At 46.1% G+C, this 18,782-nt stretch overlaps 1 long non-coding RNA gene and 1 other non-coding gene across 3 annotated transcripts; both read right to left on the bottom strand.

The window, feature by feature from the left end:
- Positions 1–2,438: 2,438 nt before the first annotated feature.
- LOC118093652 (uncharacterized) lies at positions 2,439–12,619 on the bottom strand. Of its 2 annotated transcripts, none has more exons than XR_009557553.1 (3): positions 10,826–12,619; positions 4,210–6,297; positions 2,439–3,794 (listed from the first exon to the last, which is right to left on the bottom strand). It is a non-coding gene; the product is annotated as an uncharacterized LOC118093652 (long non-coding RNA). The 2 variants fall into 2 exon arrangements; XR_009557552.1 differs by lacking the exon at positions 2,439–3,794 and having other exon boundaries at positions 3,803–4,926; positions 6,213–6,297.
- On the bottom strand, positions 8,513–8,589 carry TRNAI-GAU (transfer RNA isoleucine (anticodon GAU)). The gene has a single exon. It is a non-coding gene; the product is annotated as a tRNA-Ile (tRNA).
- Positions 12,620–18,782: the final 6,163 nt, after the last annotated feature.

Genomic DNA, 18,782 nt, shown 5'->3' with positions numbered 1-18,782 from the left:
TAGTTGTAACATTAGAGAACCCCAAAGAAAGTGTTGCTGAAGTGATAGAAGTGATTGAAGAATTTGGACAATTGGCAGGATTTAAAATGAATAAACAAAAGACGAAAATGATGATAAAAAATTTTGGTAAAGAAGAGAAGGAAGATTTGCAGCAAAGACATGGTATCGCGATCGTAAAAAAGGTACAATACCTTGGAATATGGATGACAACCAAAAATATAAATCTGTTTAATGACAATTATGAATTGGTATGGAAAGAAATAAAGAAAGATTTAGAGATATGGAATAGGAGGAAGCTGTCATTCCTTGGTAGAATTGCAGCTGTAAAGATGAACGTATTGCCCAAAATGTTATTCTTGTTTCAAACAATACCTATCATAAAGGGGACAAGACAATTCAAAGAATGGCAAAAAGATTTACAAAGATTTGTTTGGCAGGGGAAGAAACCAAGAATAAAATATAAAATATTGGTAGACAAGACAGAAAGAGGCGGATTCTCCATGCCAGACTTGAAATTATACTTTGAAGCGTCATGTCTCTGTTGGATAAAAGAATGGATAACATTGGAAAATACGGACTTGTTGGACTTGGAGGGATTTGACAACAGAGCAGGTTGGCATTCATATCTATGGTATGATAAGAAAAAAACCCATAAAGGATTTACGAACCATGTTATAAGAAGATCGTTATTTGAAGTATGGGAAAGAAATAAAGCCTTGTTAGAGACCAAGACGCCATGGTGGATCTCACCAATGGAAGTGATCATAGTGAAAAAAGTGAATATGGAAGGCGAGAGACCAACATATGAAAATTTTCTAAGACAATCGGAACAAGGTTGGAAATTGAAACCATATGAAGAGGTTAAAGTATATTTGACGAGTTGGCTGCAATATCATCAAATTAATGATGTATTTGTGAAAGATAAAAAAATTGGTTTTGAGGAGAGAAGGTCCAAATTTCAAACAGAGTTGCTAGGGGGCAGAATAAAATTGTTGTCCAAAATGTATAATTTGCTGGTAGAGTGGTATACTAAAGATGAGTTGACGAAAGAGGTAATGATAAAATGGGCTAAGGATTTTGGGCATAATATTGAATATGATGCGTGGTTGAAATTATGGAACCAAACAATAAAATTTACAGCATGTACTGCTTTGAAAGAGAATGTCTGGAAGATGATGTATAGATGGCATTTAACTCCAGTGAAATTAGCAAAAATGTATAGAATGAGTAATAGAATGTGCTGGAAATGTAATGAAAAGGAAGGGGACTTTTATCATATGTGGTGGAAATGTGAAAAGGTTAAAGGATATTGGGAAATGATATATAACGAACTGAAAAAGATATTTAAGTATACCTTTCCCAAAAGACCAGAGGCCTTTCTGTTAGGACTGATAGGCCAAGAGATAACTAGGGAGGACAGTACCCTTTTTTTGTATGCGACAACCGCGGCGAGGACATTATTAGCCCAGAAATGGAAGACCCAGGACTTACCGACAATTGGAGACTGGCAGACAAAGATGATCGAATATGCAGAACTAGCGAGACTGACTAGCGGGATTCGAAACCAGAGGGAGACAAGGTTTCTAAGGGATTGGAGTAAATTTGTGGATTATATGGAAACGAACTGTAAAGGTTTAAAGACACTTGCAGGCGTGAAATAAATCCTACGAATTGACTTTAAAGATTAGATAAAAAGGAACTGCGAGATAAGAACTGATTAGAAAACCTTTTGAGGGGAGGGAGGGAAGTCAAGCTCGGCGGAGCATGTTTTTTGGGATGTATGTATTTTTGAATGTTTGTTTGTTTGTTTGTTTGTTTTGTATAATGTTTTAAATGTGTTTATTTTGGAAAATTTAATAAATAATTATTAAAAAAAAAAAAAAGAGATCTTGTATAGAATGTCCTGGGAGAGTGAAGTGTTCTCCTACTGGTTTCTCTGTCTTGTGGTTCTTGATGTCAGATTTATGTCCATTTATCCTTTGGCGTAGGGTTTGGCCTGTTTGTCCAATATAGAGAGCTGAAGGGCACTGTTGGCATTTGATGGCATACACAATGTTAGAAGATGAGCAATTAAATAGTCCTGAGATGGTATGTTGGATGTTGTTGGGGCCAGTAATGGTGTTGTCCGGGTGTATGTGGCAGCAAAGCTGGCATCTGGGTTTATTGCAGGCTCTGGTACCAGTGTCCATGTTAAGTCTGGTGGTTGTATTATTGTGGGTGAGGAGTTGTTTAAGATTGGGTGGCTGTCTGTAGGCAATGAAAGGTCTTCCTCCCAGAGCTTGAGAAAGGGGGCGCCTCAGCCCTTGCTTTCCCCCCGCAGGACCTATTGCAGTCACCAGCAGTCGTTAACAGCCATCAACAGGTTTACCACTCCTATCAGCCCATCACCCATTCCTACCCACCCCCACCACCCTCTGTATATACATAAGGGTCTGGCTCTTCTGTTTCAAGTGTATCTGAAGAAGTGTGCATGCACACGAAAGCTCATACCAAAATAAAAACTTAGTTGGTCTTTAAGGTGCTACTGGATGATTTTTTTTATTTTGCTTCGACTCAGACCAACACGGCTACCTACCTGTAACTACAGTTCCCAGGATTTTTGAGGTGTGTTTGTGTGTGCCTTAAATGTATGGTGTGCACTCAACCTGCTTTGTAATGCTGTTGAACAGTATTTTTAAAAATACTGTACTTGTTTTCTCATTCCATGTCAAGGTTTGCTGGACTGCGCAGAATTTGCTTCTAATTCTTGTGGTTTGCTTTTCTGTCTGTGCCTATTTGGACTCCCCTCAGGCTGTCTGTTGACCTTGGGAACTGGCTCCTCCAAGCCCGTTCACATACAGCATCAGATTACCAAATTCTGAGAAATGTTATAATGTGGGGTGAAAATGCAGATATCTGGGGCGGCGGTGGGGATTACACAAATATGAGGGAACCCCCTATTTATGTAAGGGGGGAGTTATTCAGGAGGGAGTACACCCTGTCTTGCTCACATTATTTAAAAGAATTAATAAGGTCCCTGTTTCTTTAATAAAGGAAGCCCTGCAATGTTATAATGGTGGAAAGGAGCGTATTTCAGGAGGTTTCGCTCTTTTTTAAATGTTGGAGAAGCTACAGGTGTAGAAATGTTCCCCTTTTCAGATTTAGAGCATATGACTGACACTTTTCGTTTAGGAACTACTCATTCCATATAAATAATCACTTGTGGGCCTACTCCAGCCCCTTTCAAAAAAGTGAAATAAAATTCTAGCAGCGTACATTGTTAAGAAAGAACTTCTTAACTTTTGGTTTGAGACAGGTTCTTCCGACAGAAACAGCAAATAGTTGCAGTTCCTCCTTCTCCAAGAAGTTCAGATATGTTACTTTGGGAAAGGTTGAACTACTAGGACATATTCACTCGGAAATAATTCTGCCTCTTGACTCTCTGAGATAATTGCCACTAATCTTCCCATTCTCTTGTAAAATCTGGCATAATTTGTTTTGGATCTTTAATAATAATAATAATAATAATAATAATAATAATAATAATATATTTATACCCTGCCCATCTGGCTGGGCTTCCCCAGCCACTCTGGGCGGCTCCCAACAAGTTCAGAAAATCAGATGAGGTGAGTTGACCTTTAAATGTGAATTGAATCAAACCCGCCCCGCCCCGCCCCCAAATCCTTGCTGAGAAAGAGCTCTGTTGAACTCCAAGGATTTCTTCAAGCCAAACAAAAGAGAAGTCATTGTTCCACTTGCTCTATTTTGCATGTATTCTTAAGTTTGATTCACTCGGTGCAGCAATCGGAGTCGGGCTGGAAAAAATGAGAGGAACCAAAAACGACAGATTAGTTCATCCCCAACTGCATTCAATTCAAGGAAAACTTTCCTGGGCCGAACTCTGGGAAACAGGAAAAACAAGGCCGTTCGTTGACAGACCTGCAAATTTGAAGGAAAGCCAAGCTATCCATAGTGCTGATTGTGGGAATGTTAGGGATGTGGATTAGGATATATTATTAGATAGATCCTATCCAAGCTTGTGTTAGCAAGCTTCCAATATCAGCAGAGTGACATTCCCCTTTTGTGCGCAGCAAAACGTGAGCGTTAGGTTTGTTAGAACCTCTGCAACAATATTATACTTCAATATTATACTTCCTGGCAAATCCCCTTTTTCCCTCTTAAAAGAAATACACGACACAATAGTATTAAAATAAGATAGAGTTTACTCACATGACATCCTGAGTTAACAGCGTAATCTCAGAAAGGCAGGCTTACATAGAAAAGTTACAAATATATACATCTGGAGTCTACTTAGTAAAGTGAGGCTCCATCTGGTCTCTCTCTTGGCAGCAGGCCGAGAGGGAGAACCATCCTAACTGGAGATTCTCTGGAGATATGTTCCCATTGAAGGAGAAATGGCTAAGAGAGAGAATGGCTGCTGGCTAGGGGCTTTTGTCTGCCAGCTAATCCATCTCATCTGCATATCTGGAAACAGGAACTGAGCTTAGTCAGGTGTCCCTCCAGGTGAGTTCCTCTTAGTGGACACTCTAGGAACTGTTGTGACTTGTCTGCCCCAGTGTTCCATCCCACACTGATTGGGTAGCCCGTGGATGTTGCCCCCCCAAACACCCAAAGCAATTTTGCACCTTAAAAATATTCTTCCTTTTTCTTTTTTTTAAAAAAAGGAGTAAGACAACAGACATACCTATGAACTGAGCATTATTATTATTTTATTTGAAAATGTCGAGAGCCTGCAAGGAGAAAGGGGACAAGGGGATGGGCCAGCATTTGAGAGGGTCAGGTCCACACTCCTCCCTTGCAAGCCAGGAGGATGCTGAGCTTGTGTTGCAACGGAGAGACACGCTGCGATCTCCCACTTCTCATTGCAGCTGCCTTCGCCAAGGGAGCTCTTATCTTTGCTTCTTGCAAAGTTGAAGGATGTTTGCACTGGGGGGGACAGGGACGGTAGTGTCAGGCACAAGAAGGATATAAGAATTTCCTATACAAAGCAGGCGGTTGTCGCCCCCACGGCTGCCTCCCCATCAAACAACACAGTCACAGGGAGGCAGCAGCAAGTGCCAGGTCTGTGGTTTGCCTCTTTGACACACACACACACACGGGTGTTTGTTCTATCTATTTCTCATGCCTTACACATGTCAGTTCAAGCCCAGGAGAGAAAACTTTAATTTTCATTAGGTATAAATTTTAGGAACACAGGAAGCTGCCGTATTATACCTGGCCAGACAATTGTCCACTACTGCCAGCTCTGACTGGCAGCCTTATTCTCCAGGGTCTTTCACATCACCTGATGCTACCTGATTCTTTTTTATTTATTTAAAGGAGCGCCTGGGGCATTCAGCACAAACAGCACTAACTACCCCTTTTTTGTTTTTTTTACAGGGGTGGGTAGACTTTCCATGATCTCTTTGGCACCAAAATTCTAGCCAGGACTGGGAATTTTCTCAGCCCTGCCTGGGCTTCTGACCAAGAGATGGCGGGGCATTGCAAAGAATCCTGTGTAATAATAAAATAAAATAATAATAATAATAATAATAATTTATTTATACCCCGCCCATCTGGCTGGGTTTCCCAGCCACTCTGGGCGGCTTCCAGCAGAAAAATAAAACACAGTAATCTATTAAACATTAAAAGCCTCCCTGAACAGGGCTGCCTTCAGATGTCTTCTAAAAGTCTGGTACAGTAGTTGTTTTCCTCTTTGACATCTGTTGGGAGGGCGTTCCACAGGGCAGGCGCCACCACCGAGAAGGCCCTCTGCCTAGTTCCCTGCAACTTGGCTTCTCGCAACGAGGGAACTGCCAGAAGGCCCTCGGTGCTGGACCTCAGTGTCCGGGCAGAATGATGGAGATGGAGACGCTCCTTCAGGTATACTGGACCGAGGCCATTTAGGGCTTTAAAAGGTCAGTACCAACACTTTGAATTGTGCTCGGAAATGTACTGGGAGCCAATGTAGATCTTTCAAGACCGGTGTTATGTGGTCTTGGCAGCCGCTCCCAGTCACCAGTCTAGCTGCCGCATTCTGGGTTAGTTGTAGTTTCCGGGTCACCTTCAAAGGTAGCCCCACGTAGAGCGCATTGCAGTAGTCCAAGCGGTAACTGAAACACTGGCATTTGTGCCGACGTGCGACCAAGAATTCTGTGCAGGTCTACAAGTTTGCATGCTCTTAACAACAGCAGATTGTGGCCTGCTTAAAATAAAGCGACAAATCACCTTACCCATGTTGTGCACTGGGTCTGTGGGCAGGTAGAGATTCCTTAATTCCGCCAGGCTTCTCTTAATTCCAAGTGCTTTGGCCCAGAACTATAGAAGAATAACAGAGAGAGGGCTGTCAGTGCAAAACCTCACCACCTGAGGAGGGGGAGAATACAAGACACCTGAGCTGCTCCCCAGCTGCTGTTGCCTTTTGTCCAAGTAAGTGCAGCCGCCGCTCAGCCTTTCAGAGCAATCCTTGTGAGTCACTGAAAACGCTTCAACAAATCCAGCTTGTGGGAATTAAAATGATCAGTTACGTCAGGGCGGGAGTCGCCAGAACGCTGCCTTTTCCCCGAAGGAGCACAGGCATGCCTTTTTCGCGCTTTGCAAAACTCCTGGAATCAGCACAGGGCTTTGGCGCCACGGCCCGTTCCCGACTCCCTCCTGCTGCTGCTGGTAAAGTGGCAAAACTGGAATGCAAGTTAAGGAGGTGCAGCCAGGGCTTGCCAACTCCTCACCCTTTGGCTGCGCTCCTGCGTGCGCTTAGCAGAGCACACAGAAATTAGGCAGGTGTCACTTCTAGCATGGCACTATGCCCTCCAACATTTCTCCAGTGAAAATAGGGACATCCTATTTAATAAAAGGGACGCGGGTGGCGCTGTGGTCTAAGCCACTCAGCCTAGGGTTTGCCGATCAGAAGATTGGAGGTTCGAATCCCCGCAACGGGGTGAGCTCCCGTTGTTCGGTCCCTGCTCCTGCCAACCCAGCAGTTTGAAGGCATGTCAAAGTGCAAGTAGATAAATAGGTACCGCTCCGGCGGGAAGGTAAATGGCGTTTCCATGCACTGCTTTGGTTTCGCCAGAAGCGGCTTAGTCATGCTGGTCACATGCCTTGGAAAAACTGTCTGCGGACAAACATCGGCTCCCTTGGGCAGTAAAGCGAGATGAGCGCTGCAACCCCAGAGTCGTTTGCGACTGGACTTAACCGTCAGGGGTCCTTTACCTTTTTATTTAGTAATAATATTTATATCCACCCATCAGACTGGGTTGCCCCAGCCACTCTGGGAGGCTTCCAACATATATAAAAACATAATAAAACATTAAACAAAACACTTCCCTATACAGAGCTGCCTTCAGATGTCTTCTAAAGATTGTTTAGTTGCTTATTTCCTTGGCTTGGGGGTCGCATAACTCCATACCCTCAACATTTCTCCGATTAAAATAGCGACACCCTAAGGGAAAGTGGGACATTCCAGGACCAAATCAGAAACTGGGACAGCTTTTGGAAACCTGGGACTGTCTCTGGAAAATAGGGACCCTCAGAGGGTTTGGAACTGCTGCCTCCTGCAATGTTTTGGCTGTGTTTGCAACCCTGAAGTGACCTCCCCGTGGTGCAAGCCTGGGCAGTGTGTCTGGAGGTCCTGGGCTGCCCATAGGACAGGACCCCCCTCTTGACCTCGCCGGTGTGATCCAAAACAAAGCGAAGCAAGGTGTTTAGCACTAGCTGGGCAGCAGGAGTGACCGGAAGGAAGCGTACAAGGCATCATCCAACCGTCTTATTCCGAATTTATGAAGGCTTGGACGAATCTTGAATCATTGATACATGCACAATACTTTAAGCGCTGTAATTCCACAGTGGAGCAACTGGATTTGACCAGGGAAGACTTCTGTCTGAAGCTCTAGAGGGGTGATTAATAATAATAATAATAATATATTATTTATACCCCACCCATCTGGCTGGGCTTACAACAGAAAAATAAAATAAAATAATCTATTAAACATTAAAAGCCTCCCTAAACAGGGCTGCCTTCAGTTGTCTTCTAAAAGTAAAATAATTGCTGATTGCCTTGACATCTGCTGGGAGGGCATTCCACAGGGTGGGTGCCACTACTGAGAAGGCCCTCTGTCTGGTTAGGCTAAGAAACGGCAACTGGTCCAAGGTTGCCCAGTAAGCTTCGTGGCTAAGTGGGAAATCGAACATTGGTTTCGCAGTCATAGTCCAACACTTCTAAAAATCTGGTACCAGTAGCTGTTTTTTTCTTTGACATCTGATGGGAGGGCGTTCCACAGGGCGGGCGCCACCACCGAGAAGGCCCTCTGCCTGGTTCCCTGTAACCTCACCTCTTGCAGTGAGGGAACCACCAGAAGGCCCTCGGCGCTGGACCTCAGTGTCCGGGCAGAACGATGGGGGTGGAGACGCTCCTTCAGGTCTACTGGACTGATGCCCCTGAGTTTATGGACAATACTAAACTGGGTTGACTTGGTATAAGGTAGGTTCTTCCCATGATCATAGAAATCAGAATTCCAGTGCAGAAATATGCAGTTGTGCCATACAGGGATCGAACCTGCGATCTTGGCATTATCAGCACCACACTCTAACCAACTGAGCTACAGAAGACACACAATCTATGTTATTAAGCAACACACATCAGGATTTTAAAATATTTTTTAAAATAACCCCAAACCAAAGCAATCCTAAACTGTCCTCACTGACTCAGGGTGAAAAAAGAACAGGACTACAGACTACAATTGCAGAAGGATGAGCAACTTTTTAAGTCTGGCAGTATCGGGCCTGTATAAATTCAGAAGGCGCGTTTTTTTTCTCTCTTTCTGGTGGACGGATGTAATTATGCAGAAAGCCTTGCTCACTGGATTCCTGCCAGTCACGCGGCTGTTAAAATCACAGGAGCCCTGCCAGTATAAAAAATTGGCAACCATGGCTTCCCTGGGTGGCTGGTATGTTGCCAACTGACCGTGGGTGGGAGGGACCTGGCCTGCTCTTGTGCCTTATGCAGCAATGTGATGTTCATAAGTAGCACATGAAGTTTTTAACGGCTAGGGATGGGCGAGGAATCAGTTCACTTTTAAAGGCAAATCTACCTTTCCCCACAGGTGGCGCTGTGGGTTAAACCACTGAGTGCCACAACCCCAGAGTCAGTCAGTTTACCTTTTTACCTTTCCCCAGATATATAATTTTTATTTCTTCATTTTATCACTCAGAAACTGCTCCTGATTTTCGCATATGCCTTTTCAGATAGTTTAAATGTTTCATCCTAGCATTTCTGATGCTTAACTTGGCATTTTATTTTATTTAGAAAATTTGAAAATCAATAATTAGGATTCTGAATTTTAAAAATCAATATTATGATTACTAATAAAGAAAGAATAATTATATGAAAGGGAATGAATTGTATGGTGAAATGTTCTGTAATTAATACAAAGGACCCATTTTACTCTCTTGTTGGCTCATTGTTGACTTTCTTTGATAGGCTAATTTAGCTGGCAAAGCTTATTTCCCAGATCTTCTGTACCTTTTCTTTCAACCGGAGAGGACTTTTTATTTTCCATAATTGCGCAATACTCAGGGCCGGCTCTACGTAGACCCCTGGTGGCGCAGGGCACCATGGCGCCGGCCCACCAGGAGGGCGCCGCAAGCTGCGCCCGCCCGCTAGCTGGCCGGTCCGCTGCGCAACTGCGCGCAGCGCCCACCTGCCCACTGCGCTGGGAAACGGGGCGGGAGGGCGCCGGAGAGATCGCACTGTGCCTGCCCGCCCGCCGCGCCCACCCGCCCACCGTGCTGGGAAACGGGGCGGAAGGGCGCCGGAGAGATCCGGCGCACCACGGCGCCAGGGGCGCTTAAGACGGCCCTGGCAATACTCTTGCTAATAAAGTAATCACAAGTTTTTGTTTCTCTCACTTTTGTTTTTAATAGGCAATGGAGTATACGGTAGTTAGGATTTCTTAGTATGTCATACACGAGATATCCTACACTGTTTGAAAAGTCTCTCCCCGTTTTTTTTTATTTTTAATTTCACACATTTCCAGAAACTGTGGATATAATCTGCTTTAAATTTCCATCCTGCATCTCCAACAAAATAATTTCAAATTCTTAGCCTAACCGTGTGCTTAGAAATGCACACAATAGTGGAAAGAATATACAAGAACGCACCACACTAGGGAAACACCGCTTTGCAAAAAAAATGTGTATGATCGCAATAAAATGCCGATGAATTTTCATGAGGATTAAATAAATAAACCCGCAAACTGATGTGGAAATCTGAAGAACTAAATTTAAGATTGCAAGAATGAGCACGGCTGCCAACCATGTATGAAGACAAGTCATTGCCCTATGGTAGACTAATACTGTCTACTTTGACTGGCAGCCACCCCACAAGGTGTGAGGGAAGGGATATTTTCCCAGTCCTGCTACCAATTGCATATACTCATTCAGGCAACACGGATCAAGATGGGGCAAAGTTCCGACTCGGTATAATACAGCTCCCCTTGTTCCTTCCTAGGTTCCTATCCTTTTGCTTGGGATCCCACCCCGGCAGCTGGAATTCAGAGCCTTAACTGCCTCGGACCCTGGAGCCAGTACCCAGCCGCCATGATGGGTAGCAACTGATAGCCTTATCTTCCACAAATACACCTAATCTCCCTTTAAAGCTGTCTTAAGTGAGCTGCTACTAGCATCTGTCTGTCTCGGGAGACAATGGAAGACTGTGCCTTCAGCAGAGGACCTTGAGGTCTCAGATTTCAGCAGCAGCCTGTGCAATGCCTTAAATTCATTCCCTCGCCTTTCATTCTACATCACAGTTGCAGCACCCACGAGGCTCTGTGCCCAGTTGTAACCAAACCTTAAATTCGCTTCTGGTGCATTTGGGTGTGAAATCAAACTTGGAGGGCCTATGTGGCCGCAGAGACTTGATACAGGAGAGAGATGTTTTGTTGCAGCCAGGGCAGACAAAGGCGTCCGGTTGTGCTGCTGCAGATGCACCAGGGCGGTTCTTCTCCCTGTGCCTCTCCCAGCGGTCATTCCTCCTCTGGTCACGGCTATGGCTGCACGACTTGAGTGTTTGTCTCCAGATGCTGCGGTCGTCTGCAAGGGTTGATGTTCATAGAATCAAAGAATCATAGAGTTGGAAGAGACCACAAGGGTCATCCAGTCCAACCCCCTGCCAAGCAGGAAACACCATCAAAGCATTCTTGACATATGCCTGTCAAGCCTCTGCTTAAAGACCTCCAAAGAAGGAGACTCCACCACACTCCTTGGTAGCAAATTCCACTGCCGAACAGCTCTTACTGTCAGGAAGTTCTTCCTAATGTTTAGGTGGAATCTTCTTTCTTGAAGTTTGAATCCATTGCTCCGTGTCCGCTTCTCTGGAGCAGCAGAAAACAATCTTTCTCCCTCCTCCATATGACATCCTTTCATATATTTGAACATGGCTCCCCATGTTGCCAACCTTCATGCCATGTTTGCAGATATCTTTGTAACACGGAGTTGGTCTGCCAACGGGCCTTTTGCCTGAAGCCAGCTCCCCCCAGAGCACGTCCTTGGGGATCCTGCCATCTTCCATCCTGTGGTCACGACCAAGCCAGCGTAGACGTCACCGAGATAGGATTGTTAAAGGGCTGGGAATGTGGGCTTGGGAGAGCGCATCTTTGTTTGAAACTGTCCTGCCATGTACAGCACATTCGGAAGACGTTAAGGTGTTGCTCCTGAAGAATGATGGCTGTGGCACAGCCTAGCCAAAGCAGACACCCTCCAGATGTACTGTATGAAATGAATAATAATAATAATAATAATAATAATAATAATAATTCCATTAATTCCCACCAGGCTGATGCCATTTGCTCTCCAAACCTGTGCTGGTCCCGGGGGTAACCCAAGCAGCGCAGTCCAGGTCCAGTCCAGAAGCTGATGGTTCCACAAGGAGCCAGTCCAACAGGGCCAAGGCAAGAAACCGGATGAGGACAGGTGCAGGATCACAGGCAGGATCTGGCATACTGCAATGTTGCTCCCGCAACCTGGGCGGGGTCCGACAGCCTTTTATCTTTGTCTGGGTAACGGCCAGTCCCGATCCCCCGGCGACTCACCTCCGTTTCGCCTGCAGGCGAGCACTCCTCCTGCGAGTACTCTCCTTCTCTCAGACCTTAATCTCTGCAGCTCGGGAGACGTCGGTAGACCCAGGGGCCACCTCAGCCCCTCCTGACCAACCTGGTAGTGGAGCAGCTGTAAACTGAAGGCAACGAGGTATTCCCCGCATCTGGAGCCAGGACAGGCTCAGGCCCCTGACTCGGCCCAGCTGGTGTTTGTTGCAGAGAGGAACCTGTGCAGACTGGGCCTCTTCAGAATCAGGCCCCAGGCTTGGTTCAGATGATGTCTGAGGCAAAAGATCCGGTGCGGACTGAGACTCCTCTGGTTCTGAGTCCAAGGCCATCACAAAACCATCCAACTGGAGGGCACTAGGCTGGAGAACGCTGTTCTCTCAAGTCACGCCAAACATCTCACCGAGGCGTCCCCAAAGGTGACAAAGGCCTGGTGACGTCCCAAGGAGAAAGGCTAGGGAATGAGCTCGGCCACCTGAGCCCGCCTGTTCTCCGCGGCTGCTTTTACAACCCCTCCTTCCCCTTTCCTATCAACCCACCCAGGAGATGCAGAAACCTCCTTTGAAGAGGTTACCTAACATTCAATTATTTTTAATGAATATTCACGCCTTGAGGTCCTTGCGGGAACTGGAGGCCCCAGGGCTAGCACTCCAAGAAAAACAGGCAGAGATACACCTCCCCACATCCCTCGCCCTGAAATGTTTTCCACCGCGAGGGGGATTTCCACCCTTTCCCATAGCTGCCAAGTTATCCCTTTTTTAAAGGGATTTTCCCTTATGCTGAATAGGCTTTCTCGCGAGAAAAGGGAAAACTTGGCAGCTATGCCCTTTCCCCCAGACCCAGATCTCTCTTATTCCCGTGACAAAGGCCCGCTTTGTCTCGTTAAGGTCTGTGTGGCTTTAAAGCGTGACACGCCCTGCCACCTTCGGATCTGGCCTCTCTAACCGTCTCGACATGTTCGTATGACTCAAAGCCACATGCCCCGTCTTGCCTTAGCAGTAGGAGAGGGGAGAGGGGCAAAAGCTCATATGGAAAAGTTTTTCTTTCTTTCCCAAAGCCAGCTCTCAGCAGAAGAAGTGCTTGAACTCAATTTCTGCCATAAACTTGGAGACTTGAACCCAGCCAAAGGCCAAGGGTACAGCAGGGTGTGTAACCTTTCAGCTGGGTCTACTGTTTTCTATGCATGCACATGGACAAATGATTCAGAGCACTCCAAGGTCTTCCTTCCTAAAGGCTCAGCTTTGGAGCATGCAAACAATTCCTCCTCGCCGTTCTTCCCCTGTGCCTTCTCCAGAAGGACCCCGGGAGCCAATCCTCAGCGACTGATGAGCTCCAAGCAGCATAAAGGGTGAGAAGGCTCATTCTCAGTGGAGAAGAAGATCCTGTTTCTTGCTGATATTGCGTCTCTAAGTCACTGGAGTAGTTCTCGTGCGCTCGGCAAATGTTGGTCACATGGGAGGTCTCTCGTGAAGGAGAGGCCCCGTTTTATGTGAAGCAAGATGGCTGTGTTTTAGAATCCACTGTGAACACTGCTCAGGTGAATGGAGCGTTGGAGTGCTTCTTCTCTGATTGGAAGAAAGAGAACAAAAACTGCAGGAGAAGGTGCAAGCTGGAATCTCTCAAAGGAGGTGCAAGGCATGGCCTGAGATACAGAAGGCTGAGTGCTGAGCTCTGGAAAGACAGTTTGGAACTTAGAAGAGAGAATGGAAGCCCATGGTTGGAGAAGAACGTGACTGCAGATATTTTGTTTTGTTTTATTTCTTTATTTATTTAGGTAAAGGTAAAGGGGCCCCCCTGACCATCAGGTCCAGTCGTGTCCGACTCTGGGGTTGTGGCGCTCATCTCACTCTATAGGCCGAGGGAGCCGGTGTTTGTCCGTAGACAGTATCCGGGTCATGTGGCCAGCATGACAAAGCTGCTTCTGGCGAACCAGAGCAGCTCACATAAATGCCGTTTACCTTCCCGCTAGAGCGGTCCCTATTTATCTACTTGCACTTTGACGTGCTTTCGAACTGCTAGGTGGGCAGGAGCCGGGACCGAGCAACGTGAGCTCACCCCGTCGCGGGGATTCGAACCGCCAACCTTCTGATCAGCAAGCCCTAGACTCTGTGGTTTAACCCACAGTGCCACCTGGGTCCCTTTTTATTTATTTACTTATTTACAAATTTTATTTATACTTTTCAGATATATACCTTTCACTGATTTTACAATCATTTTGACATTTTAAAACTTGACTTCCTTCCCCCTCTTTCTGCTGTTCCTTAAATTCATTTTTATTATCTTCTACATACCCAAATTAACTTAACTTAACTTAACTTATTCATTTATCTCATATACAGTACACACACACACACACACACACTTCTTCTTTGGCGATCACTCATAGCCGAGTAAGATTGTCTTCCATAAACACGATTTTAACAATGGATCTGTAAGTGACTGTGGAGGCCAATTCTAGATCCACACGTCTTTCCACAGTGGGGACATTGGTTTCCAGGCGGGAGTTGATCACGGTGTGGATTTGCCAAGCGTGCCTTCCTCTTAGCACATTTCTCCCTTGCGTCCTGAGATCGAGTTTCTTCAAAGCCCATGACACCTTTGATAAAGGCTGTTCTCCACCTGGAGCGCTCGCAGACCAGTGTTTCCCAGTTGTCAGTGTTTATACTACGGTACATTTTTAAATATTTGCCCTGAGACAGTCTTTAAACCTCTCTTGTTGACCACCAGCATTACGCTTTCCATTTTTAAGTTTGGAATAGAGTAGTTGCTTTGGAAAACGATCATCAGGCATCCGCACAACATGACCAGTCCAACGAAGTTGATGTTGAAGTTATATATATACTCTTATGTAGCTGCAGGTTATTACAACAATCTTGCCAGTGTTTTTATCTGTTTACAATTTATCTGTAAATATTCGATAAACCATTTCCATTCTTTTATTTAAAAAGTTTGTTATCTTGATTTCTTATTCTTCTGGTAAGCTTTGCCATTTCTGCATATTCCGTAAGTTTTTGTATCCATTCTTCCTTTGCTGGGACTTCTTCTTGTTTCCATTTTTGGGCAAGTAACATTCTTGCCGCTGTAGTCGCATACATGAATAAATTTCTATACAGTTTAGCTAGTTCTATCCCTATAATTGCCAAGAGAAAGGCTTCTGGGGTTGTTGTTTTTACAAACGTTATTTTAAACATTCTTTTCATTTCATTGTACTGTATATCATTTCCCAGATTTAATTCATGTATTCTATAGCTATAGGTTTCTGCAAGTAAAGCTTTCGAATGCCAAAGTCTGGACATTGGTTTAATTTCCCAAGAAGGGTATCAGTCACATACTGTATATGATTTGAGCTTCTTAGCTGCAATTTCACGACTCTTACTGCGACACCCCCTGCAACTTCAGACCTCTGCAGCTCCGCCTAAGATACTTTCCCTGTTCTTTAGCCATCAAATGAATGAATCTTTGATGGACGTTCTTGAACAACCAGGTGCACTTCCAGCATTCCAAAGCTCTGAGTCGCTTCCAGGGAGCTGTCATTTAAATGCAAAACACGCTAGCAACTTTTCTAGACAAAGGGCTCCAGCTAAGATGCCTCCTCTCCTGCAGTAATGCAGATGCCAGGGCTGTACACCTTTCCGAGGAAGAGCTCCCGAATGCTAAAGAGGGAAAGGGGAATCCTAGGCTCCTGCAAAGAGGAAATAGGATAGCCATCTTTCAATATCTCAAGGGCTGTCACATGGAAGAGGGAACAAGTTGGGTTTTTTCCCCCAGCTCTGGAGGGTAGGACTTGAACCCGTGGCTTCAAGTCACAAGAAAGGAGATTCCAACTAAACATTGGGGAAAACTTTCTGACAGTAGGAGAACGGACTCTCTCAGGAGGTGGCGGACTCTCCTTCTTTGGAGGTTATTAAGCAGAGGTTCGATGGCCATCTGTCATGGATGCTTTAGCTGAGATTCCTGCATTACAGGGGGTTGGACTAGATCAGTGTTTCTCAACCTTTTTTGGGCTAAGGCACACTTGTTCCATGAAAAAAATCACGAGGCACACCACCATTAAAAAAGTTAAAAAATTTAACTCTGTGCCTATATTGACTATATATATATATATATATAGAGAGAGAGAGAGAGAGAGAGAGAGAGAGAGAGAGAGAGAGAGAGCCCAGTTTAGTTTGTGGGGTAAGTCCTAAATCTCAGTGAATTATGACTGTAAGAAACACTTGCCAATTGCTGTGTTGGTTGCAATCTCCTGTAATAAGGCTTCACAAGCCGCTGATTTCTCTGCCAGCACGTGCTCCTCGCCGAAGAGGCCGCTCACTCCCTCATAGACGCTGCTGGCTGCCCTCCAGAGGCTGTTCTGTTTGTCGGCCCGCGGCCTCGCGCCGATCAAGCCCTGGGCGCCGCCAGCAAGAGCAGCGAGAGCGAGACAAACAGCAGCAGCAGCACCCGCCGGCCGCCTCTCACGTCTGAGGCCGTGGTGGTGGCTGTTGAGAGCTGCGCTCGCCCCGCGTCGTGACCCAGCCGGCTTCCTTTCCAGCGGGTCAGTGTTGTTTATTGGCGGCCGCCAGGCACGTGACAATGCAAATCGCCCTTCTCGTCGCCGCACGTCGCCGCACACCAGCCAGCGTCTCGCGGCACACTAGTGTGCCGCGGAACAGCGGTTGAGAAACGCTGGACTAGATGACCCTTGGGGTCCCTTCCCACTCTACAATTCTATGGTTTTCTGAAATGCCCTTTGTCTTGTGCGTTCGTGATCATTTGCACTCCCTTGGCACTGGGGCAGTTATACGTGTGATCCCCATTTTCAAAACGGTTTGTGCTTGCAAACTTTTGGAGACGGGCACACTGTGTCAAGGCATTGATCCCAAGCAAACACTTCTGTTTAAGTGCATGAGAATGGATGTGTCTTGCAGTGCCAGGCCAAGATCCAAAACATGAAGCAGTTGGAAGCAGTTGCAAATTGCTCAATTTGCAAGGAGGCCAACAGCAGGCAGTCCAGGAAAAGAACCATCCATTTATTTATATCTTCCGCCTTTTTTCCATGGGGAAACTCGGGGAGCATGCAGAAGACTCCCTGGTGGGGCAACTGTGCCCCTGAAGGACCAGGTGTGCAGCCTGGGAGGCATTTTGGACTCACAGCTGTCCATGGAGGTGCCGGTCAATTCTGTGTCCAGGGCAGCTGTCTACCAGCTCCATCTGGTATGCAGGCCGAGACCCTACCTGCCCGCGGACTGTCTTGCCAGAGTGGTGCATGCTCTGGTTATGTCCTGCTTGGACTATTGCAATGTGCTCTACGTGGGGCTACCTTGAAGGTGACTCAGAAACTGTGATTAATCCAGAATGTGGCAGCTAGACTGGTGACTGGGAGTGGCCACCAAGACCATATAACACCAGTCCTGAGAGACCTGCTTTGGCTCCCAGCACATTTCCGAGCACAATTCAAAGTGTTGGTACTGACCTTTAAAGCCCTAAACGGCCACGGCACAGTACACCTGAAGGAGCGTCTCCATCCCCATTGTTCAGCCCGGACACTGAGGTCCAGCACCGACTGGCCTTCTGGCATTTCCCTCACTGCGAGTTGAGGTTACAGGGAACCAGGCAGAGGGCCTTCTCGGTAGTGGCACCCACCCTGTGGAACGCCCTCCCCTTAGATGTCAAGGAAATAAACAACTGTCCAACTTTTAGGAGACATCTGAAGGCAGACCTGTTTTGGGAAGTTTTTAATGCTTGATGTTTTATTTTGTTTTTAAAGTTCTGTTGAAAGCTGCCCAGAGTGGCTGGGGAAACCCAGCCAGATGGGCGGGGTTGTTGTTGTTGTTTAGTCGTGTCCGACTCTTCGTGACCCCATGGACCATAGCACGCCAGGCACTCCTGTCTTCCACTGCCTCCCGCAGTTTGGTCAAACTCATGTTCGTAGCTTCGAGAACACTGTCCAACCATCTCGTCCTCTATCGTCCCCTTCTCCTAGTGCCCTCCATCTTTCCCAACACCAGGGTCTTTTCCAAGGATTCTTCTCTTCTCATGAGGTGGCCAAAGTATTGGAGCCTCAGCTTCACGATCTGTCCTTCCAGTGAGCACTCAGGGCTGATTTCCTTAAGAATGGAGAGGTTTGATCTTCTTGCAGTCCATGGGACTCTCAAGAGTCTCCTCCAGCACCATAATTCAAAAGCATCAATTCTTCGGCGATCAGCCTTCTTTATGGTCCAGCTCTCACTTCCATACATCACTACTGGGAAAACCATAGCTTTAACTATACGGACCTTTGTAGGCAAGGTGATGTCTCTGCTTTTTAAGATGCTGTCTAGGTTTGTCATTGCTTTTCTCCCAAGAAGCAGGCGTCTTTTAATTTCGTGACTGCTGTCACCATCTGCAGTGATCAAGGAGCCCAAGAAAGTAAAATCTCTCACTGCCTCCATTTCTTCCCCTTCTATTTGCCAGGAGGTGATGGGACCAGTGGCCATGATCTTGGTTTTTTTGATGTTGAGCTTCAGACCATATTTTGCGCTCTCCTCTTTCACCCTCATTAAAAGGTTCTTTAATTCCTCATTAAAAGGTTCTTTAATTCCTCCTCACTTTCTGCCATCAAGGTTGTGTCATCTGCATATCTGAGGTTGTTGATATTTCTTCCGGCAATCTTAATTCCGGCTTGAGATTCATCTAGTCCAGCCTTTCGCATGATGAATTCCGCATATAAGTTAAATAAGCAGGGAG

The sequence above is a fragment of the Zootoca vivipara genome, chromosome 5 (genome assembly GCF_963506605.1).
Source record: "Zootoca vivipara chromosome 5, rZooViv1.1, whole genome shotgun sequence".
NCBI classification, from domain to species: Eukaryota; Metazoa; Chordata; class Lepidosauria; order Squamata; family Lacertidae; genus Zootoca; species Zootoca vivipara.
The sequence above is the reverse complement of the archived record's forward strand: the minus strand, read 5'-3'. Positions and strand labels throughout refer to the sequence as shown.